Source organism: Triticum dicoccoides, chromosome 2A (assembly GCF_002162155.2).
Source record: "Triticum dicoccoides isolate Atlit2015 ecotype Zavitan chromosome 2A, WEW_v2.0, whole genome shotgun sequence".
Classification (NCBI taxonomy): domain Eukaryota; kingdom Viridiplantae; phylum Streptophyta; class Magnoliopsida; order Poales; family Poaceae; genus Triticum; species Triticum dicoccoides.
Genome location: NC_041382.1, coordinates 175,099,768 through 175,108,568, shown reverse-complemented (window position 1 = coordinate 175,108,568; position 8,801 = coordinate 175,099,768).

Here is an 8,801-nt window from a genome sequence, read left to right as displayed (position 1 = left end):
TTGTCTCCCCTCGCCTTGGCCTCGCCTCTCCACGCCGGCCTGCGCGTGGCTTTGGTCGCCGACGCCCGCGGCCGGCCACCACCGCTACCTGCCGGCCTCACCCGCCTGTGCCCCGCCTCCTCTGCACACGGCGCCCGGCCCCGTGGCGCCCCTGTTTCCCCCGCTCCGCCCTGTGCGCCGTCGCCGCCGCCGGCGAGCCTGCGCCCCGGCTCGCCGTGCCCCCCCTTCCCCGTTGGCCGCGGACGAGCGCCCGCTGCGCCAGTTCGGGCGGGTGCCCAGCGCCCGCTAACACCGAAACCACTCTGGCCACTGGTGCCAATGACATGGGGGCCCCACGGCCCCAGAACGTTTTTATTAAAAAAAGGAATTAAAATTAATAATAATAAAAATAATTAATTAATTAATTAATTAATTAAGGAATTAATTAAGTTAATTAATCATAATTAGATTAATCAAATTAACTAATTAGTCTAATTAAACTGTGATTAGTTTAGCTAAAACCTGATTAGCCTAAATAGGGTATGACAGGTGGGCCCCGCTGGACCCACACGTCAGTTTGACCAGTCAACGCCCCTGTTGACTGCTAACGTCATGCTGACGTCATGCTGACGTCAGCAAACACTGTTTTGGATAAGGTTGGATTTAAATGAATAAATAAAATCAGAAAATGATTTAAATTTTTAGAAAATCATATCTATTAATCCGTAACTCGGATGAAAATACTTTCTACATGAAAGTTGCTCAGAACGACGAGACGAACCCGGATACGCAGCCCGTTCGTCCACCATACACCTCTAACATACCAAACACGTAACTTTCCCCCTCCGGTTCATCTGTCCGAAAACACGAAACCCCGGGAATACTTTCCCGGATGTTTCCCCCCTTCGTCGGTATCACCTACTACCGCGATTGGGCACACCTAGCATCGTTACTTGTCATGTCATGCATCGATATGCATTTGTTTGCATTGTATTCATTGTTTCTTCCCCCTCTTCTCTCCGGTAGACTACGAGACCGACGCTGCTGCTGCCCAGTTCGACTACGGAGTTGACGACCCCTCCTTCTTGCCAGAGCAACCAGGCAAGCCCCCCCCCTTGATCACCAGATATCGCCTATTCTACTCTATACTGCTTGCATTAGAGTAGTGTAGCATGTTACTGCTTTCCGTTGATCCTATTCTGATGCATAGCCTGACATTGTTGCTACACCTGTTGATACCTTACCTGCAATCCTAAATGCTTAGTATAGGATGCTAGTTTATCATCATTGGCCCTACATTCTTGTCAGTCTGCCTTGCTATACTATTGGGCCGTGATCACTCGGGAGGTGATCACGGGTATATACTATACATATATACATAATACAGATGGTGACTAAAGTCGGGTCCGCTCGAAGAGTACCCGCGAGTGATTCACGGATTGGGGGCTGAAAGGACCTTTGTCCCGACGGCCCTCTGTCTGGATCTTTGTGGCGGAGCGACAGGGCAGGTTGAGACCGCCTAGGAGAGAGGTGGGCCTGGCCCTGTTCGGCGTTCGCGGACACTTAACACGCTTAACGAGATCTTGGTATTTGATCTGAGTTGGCTACGAGCCTATACGCACTAACCATCTACGCGGGAGTAGTTATGGGTATCCCGACGTCGTGGTATCAGCCGAAGCACTTCAGACGTCAGCGACGGAGCGGCGCGCGCCGGATTGGAACGTAAGCCTGCTCTTGTATTAAGGGGGCTAGTTCTGCTTCCGGCCGCCCATGCAACGTGCAGGTGTGCTATGGGCGATGGGCCCAGACCCCTGTGCGCTTAGGTTTAGACCGGCGTGCTGGCCTCTCTGTTTTGCCTAGGTGGGGCTGCGACGTGTTGATCTTCCGAGGCCGGGCATGACCCAGGAAAGTGTGTCCGGCCAAACGGGATCGAGCGTGTTGGGTTATGTGGTGCACCCCTGCAGGGAAGTTAATCTATTCGAATAGCCGTGATCTTCGGTAACAGGACGACTTGGAGTTGTACCTTGACCTTATGACAACTAGAAACGGATACTTAATAAAACACACCCTTCCAAGTGCCAGATACAACCGGTGGTCGCTCTACCTCAGGGATATGAGGAGGGGATCGCCGGGTAGGATTATGCTATGAGATGCTACTTGGAGATGCTACTTGGAGGACTTCAATCTACTCTCTTCTACTTGATGCAAGACGGTGGCTGCGAGAAGCGTAGTCTTCGACAGGACTAGTTATCCCCCTCTTATTCTGGCATTCTGCAGTTCAGTCCACTGATATGGCCTCCTTACACATATACCCATGCATATGTAGTGTAGTTCCTTGCTTGCGAGTACTTTGGATGAGTACTCACGGTTGCTTTCTCCCCCCTTTTCCCCTTTCCTTCCTTTCTGGTTGTCGCAACCAGATGCTGGAGTCCAGGAGCCAGACGCCACCATCGACGACGACCCCTACTACACTGGAGGTGCCTACTACTACGTGCTGCCCGCTGATGACGACCTGGAGTAGTTTAGGAGGATCCCAGGCAGGAGGCCTGCGCCTCTTTCGATCTGTATCCCAGTTTGTGCTAGCCTTCTTAAGGCAAACTTGTTTAACTTATGTCTGTACTCAGATATTGTTGCTTCCGCTGACTCGTCTATGATCGAGCACTTGTATTCGAGCCCTCGAGGCCCCTGGCTTGTATTATGATGCTTGTATGACTTATTTATGTTTTAGAGTTGTGTTGTGATATCTTCCCGTGAGTCCCTGATCTTGATCGTACACATTTGCGTGCATGATTAGTGTACGATTAAATCGGGGGCGTCACAAGTTGGTATCAGAGCCGACTGCCTGTAGGAATCCCCCTTCCACACTCCTTGGCCGAAGTCGAGTCTAGACATTACAAAAACTTTTACTAACTTGGCTGTGTGCCTTACGGGCCCACGTCGCCATCGGGTGGTACTAGGATCTTTTACTCCTCGACCTTTACTCTGGGACTCTGAACTCTTTTCTACTCGGGTTAAACGAATTTACTAACTCTAACATTAGGATCCCGTTACCACGTTCACCCCGAAGTTGGATAAGCCATAGTTATTCTGTAGGATAGCATTTTGAATAGTGCCCATGTTGTCATTTGACTCCATTGAAACATCTTTGTTTTCAGATGGAACCCACGAGGCAGGTCGTGCGCCACACTGCGGCCATTGGTGCCTCAGGATCACCTGTTGTGCTAGCTGATATGATGACCTATCTGGGTTATCGCTGGCACCCTGAGTACACCGTCTACGAGGAGTACCAGGACTTTAACCAGGAGCAGTACCGTGCCATCGTCCACCTCTACTCTCGGGAGTATGAGTCCACTACCGTGCTGCACACCGCTCATGGTGTTGGAGTGACCATCGAGATGGCAGTCCACGATGCTGCTCATGCTGCTCTGACACGTCTTCGTGGAGAGTATCAGGCGTTGGACACTTCCCCTTTCAGACACATTCCTATCGCATCTGACGTTGGCGCGGAGGGATACTACACTGCCGCCTACTCCACCGTCACCCGAGAGCCCTTCCACCATCAGCGCCTGGTTCTGCATGCTGATGGGCTGGACCGAGCTAACAGAGCTCTTCGCCACGAGTTGTACACCACTCGTTAGCACCTTTACAGGGCTCTGACGCGGTTGCACCCCTTTGTCCGGTCTGGACAGCTGCCGCGTTCTGTGATCTACCCAGCCAGGACTGTGATGCCCCACGGTGTCGGATGGCCAGAGGTGGGAGGCTACTCCCCCGCACTTGGTCCTCTTCTGCCACCTGAGTGTCGGGTTCTACACCAGAGTATCCGCGGCCCCCAGGCCACTGACGTGGAGGACTATCCGTTGCCTCACTACCAGCTGTCAGGTTACAGCTACCTTCACAGTACCTCCTGGGACTGATGTAGTCTTGCTCATTAGTATTAGATGCATTCGCGAGCCTGCGTGCCGCCTATAATGACTTAATCTATGTACTGAACTCTGTGTACTGAACTCTATGTCCGACCCCTTTTGTAAGTTATGCCGACTATCTATGTGGTATCTGTCGTGCTCCTTTCATTATGCATGTTTCATCATGAATGATTCTTGTCTATGCAAATTTCTCAATACTGAGCTACCCCTGTTATATACTAGCAGGATGGTTAGACCAGCTGGTCGTGGTCGAGGTGGCAACTTCCCACCACCGCCTGAGTACATGGCTGGTATGATCCAACAACTTGAGATGAATCGCCAGTTCATGGAAAACATGATGGCTCAGTTTCCTCGCCCCAATATGAACCAGCATCCAAACACAACAACTCTGCAGGATTTCATACGCCTCAACCCAAGTGTGTACCGCAGCTCAACCCAGCCGCTGGATGCTGATGACTGGCTCCGTGACATCACCTATGAGATGGAGTCTGCTGATGTAGCCCCTGCCAGCTATGTCACTTTTGCTTCATTCTTTCTAAAGGGACCCGCAGCTCAATGGTGGGACAGCCACAGGCGTACTCTGCCAGTTGGAACAATCATCACCTGGCCAGACTTCCAGGCTGCTTTCCGTGCCCGCTTCATCCCACAAGGAGTCATGGACCGGAAGAAGCGTGAGTTTCGCAACCTCACCCAAGGCAACAAGACTGTTGAAGCTTATCAGCGGGAGTTTCTGGACTTGTCTCGCTATGCTGAAGAGGACATTGCAACTGATGCACGTAGGCAGGAGAAGTTCCATGACGGCCTTCAAGCTGACATCAAGCTCGCACTTCTAGTGCACGACTTTGCTGATTTCGCCACCTTGGTGAATAAGGCCATCAATGTTGAGACTGGTCTTCAAGAACACCAGAGCTCTCAAAGGCGCAACCATGACACGGGCTCATCTTCGGGCCCGCCCTCGCAGAAGCATAAGATATGGATCCCGAACAGCATGTACCGTCCAAATGCACCAGCCCCAAGGCAGTCTTACGCTGCACCTCGTCTGCCTACTGCTCCAACTAGGCAGCCAAGGCTTCCAGCTCCACCACCCCAAGTTCCTGTTTCCACTCCCAATAATGGCCTGTGCTACAAGTGTGGTCAACCAGGTCACCGTGCTAGGGATTGCATTCAGAATCAGAATCAACTGGCCCTTCCAGCCGCTGGCCGTGGAAACAACCAGACCCGCAGTAACAATGCCAAGTCTTATGGCCGTGTTCATGCCAACCACGTTGATCTGAAGGAAGCTCAAGACCAGCCTGCTACTGTGATGGGTACACTCCTCGTAAATTCAGTACCTGCATCTGTTTTATTCGATACAGGTGCATCGCATTCATTCATGTCAGAAGATTTTGCATGCTTGCACGACATTAAATGTGAGGACATGAATGCTTCACTATTAGTACACACTCCTGCGGGCCAATGTTGAACCTCCATGATTTGCAACGACGTCCCTGTAGAAATCGAAGGACTGGAATTCCTTGTCTCTCCCATCGTACTGAAGTCCTGTAGCATTGACCTCATTCTGGGAATGGATTGGTTAAAGGCGCATACTGCTTCTATCGTTTGCGCCACCAAGACCGTCCATCTGCTACACCCTTCTGATGAGATAATAAGCTACAATGCCCATCTGGTTAAGAATGCCGAGGTAAGGCTCTATGCATTGAATGCATTGAACGCCGCACCACTCGAGGGCATTGAAAACATTCCCGTCGTGCGTGACTTCCTCGACGTCTTTCCAGAAGAACTCCCAGGGATCCCCCCGCTAGAGCTGTCGAATTCGTCATCGACTTGAAACCAGGCACTACTCCTATAGCCAAGCGACCCTACAAGATGCCGCCGCATGAACTCCTTGAGCTTAAGGAGGAAATCGATAAATCTCTTCGAAGTGGTTTCATTCGCCCAAGTTGCTCTCCTTGGGGAGCACCTTCTCTCTTTGTCAAGAAGAAAGATGGGACAAATCGATTGGTCCAAGACTACCGTCCTATAAATCAAGCTACCATTCAGAATAAGTATCCTCTTCCTCGGATCAATGATCTGTATGATCAACTGGCTGGTTCATCAGTGTTCTCTAAACTCGACTTGAGGTTGGGTTACCACCAGATCCGTGTTCGTGAGGAGGATATCCCCAAGACCGCCTTTGTGACTCGTTATGGTTCATACGAGTACACCGTCATGTCTTTCGGCTTAACCAATGCTCCAGCCACCTTCTCTCGCCTGATGAACTATATATTCATGGATTACCTCGACAAGTTCGTCGTGGTTTATCTGGATGATATCCTGATATTTTCCAAGAGTGAAGAAGAACATGCTGAACATCTTCGTCTTGTGCTGGAAAAGCTACGAGAGCATCAGCTATATGCCAAGTTCTCCAAGTGTGAATTTTGGCTTCCCGAAGTAACCTATCTCGGGCATGTCATCTCTAAGGATGGTATTGCCGTCAACCCTGAACGAGTTCAGGCTATTTTCGATTGGACTCCTCCGAAGAACGTTAAGCAAGTCAGAAGTTTTCTCGGTCTCGCCAGCTACTGCCGTCGATTCGTCGAGAACTTCTCCAAGATTGCCAGGCCTCTGACTAACCTATTGCATAAGGGAGTCAAGTTCCAATGGACAGATAAATGTCAGGAAGGTTTCCAGGCACTCAAGGACAAGTTGACTTCTGCCCCAGTACTAGCTCCTCCTGATACTAAGAAGGACTTCGTCATTTACTGCGACGCTTCCCGTCAAGGACTAGGCTGTGTCCTAATGCAAGAGCGCAAAGTGGTTACTTATGCCTCTCGGCAATTGCGCCCTCATGAAGAGAACTACCCAGTTCACGACCTCGAACTTGCTGCTGTCATTCATGCGCTAAAACAGTGGCGACATTACCTACTCGGTAATCGTTGCGAGATCTTCACTGACCACCAAAGTCTGAAGTATCTGTTTACTCAGCCAGACCTGAACCTCCGTCAGCAGAGATGGATGGAGACTGTTGCAGACTTTGATTTGGGTATTTCCTATACCCCAGGCAAGGCTAATGTAATGGCTGATGCCTTGAGCCGCAAGTCTTACTGCAACCACCTCCAGGTTCACAAAGTTCAGCCCTCACTTGTTGAAGAATTCAGAAAGCTAAACCTCCATATTGTTCCTCCGGGTGCACTCGCTCCCCCTCCTCCGGAGTTCCGCAAGATGAATCTCCGTGTTGTTTCCCAGGGATCCCTCTATACCCTGGCTGTTGAACCCGATCTCGTGGGCACCATAAAGACAATGTAGGGATTTGACTCTGAAGTCTACAAGGTTAAGCAAGACCTCAAAGAAGGAAGTCCCTCATCCTTCACTATTGCTGATGATGGCGCCTTGTACTTCAAAGGCCGCCTAGTGGTGCCGTGTAAGAAGGAAAACCTGAATATGACTCAGGAGGTTATGAAAGAAGCTCATGATACGCCTCTATGTATCCACCCTGGTAGTACAAAGATGTACCAAGACATCCGCCAGAGATTCTGGTGGTCTAACATGAAGCAAGACATTGCTCGTTATGTTGCTGAATGTGACGTTTGCCGTCGTATCAAAGCAGAACATCAAAGGCCTGCTGGAACTCTGCAACCTATATGTATTCCTGAATGGAAATGGGACCATGTCGAGATGGACTTCGTTACTGGATTTCCCAAATCGCAAAAGGGTAATGATGCTATTCTTGTCGTCATTGACCGACTTTCTAAGGTTGCACATTTTCTGGCGGTCAAAGAAACGATCATTGCTAGTCAGCTTGCAACTCTCTACATGTCCAGAATTGTTTCGCTTCACGGTATTCCACTGGTTATCAGTTCAGACCGTGGCAGTTTATTCACTTCAAGATTCTGGGCAAGTTTCCAAGAAGCTATGGGCACTCATCTGTCTTTCAGCACTGCGTTTCATCCGCAGTCACAAGGGCAAGTTGAACGTGTCAACCAAGTTCTCGAAGACATGCTTCGAGCTTGTGTTATTTCTTTCGGCAAGAAATGGGAGGAATCTCTTCCGTATGCTGAGTTCTCTTATAATAATAGCTATCAAGCTAGTCTGAAGATGGCCCCCTTCGAAGTGTTATATGGACGAAAGTGCCGAACCCCTCTGAACTGGTCAGAAACTGGGGAACGTCCACTCTTTGGTCCGGATATTATCCAACATGCCGAAGAACAAGTCTGCATTATTCGCGAGAATCTCAAGACTGCTCAGTCATGTCAGAAGAGTCAGTATGACCGTCATCATAAAGACATGGTCTATCAACCTGGCGAAAAGGCCTATCTTCGAGTTACACCAATGAAGGGTGCTCACCGCTTCGGGATCAAGGGCAAGCTAGCTCCCCGCTATATTGGTCCTTTCACTATCCTCGAGAGGCGTGGAAAAGTGGCATATCAATTGGAGCTTCCGCCGAACCTTTCTCAGGTTCACGATGTGTTCCATGTGTCACAACTCCGCCGTTGCTTCAAGGACCCAATCCGAGCTCTGGATCATGAAGTGCTCGAATTGCAACAGGACCTCTCCTATAAAGAGCATCCGGTCCGCATTCTCGACCAAGCTGAACGCCGCACACGCCAGAAGGCGATCAAGTTCCTCAAGGTCCAGTGGTCGAATCACTCTGAAGACGAAGCCACCTGGGAACGCGAGGATCGCCTGCGTGATGAATACCCCGCACTGTTTCCTTCTACCTCCTAAAATCTCGGGACGAGATTTCTTGTAGTGGAGGAGATTTGTAACGCCCGGATAATCTTGCTACAGTAATCCCACGCTAATCATGGCACGTCATCCCGATTACTGTTGCTATCCTCGCAATAATTCGAAACCGTTCAAATTCAAAATTCAAATTGATGAAAACAATAAAAGTTTTCAAAAATTAAAATAAAATTGTTC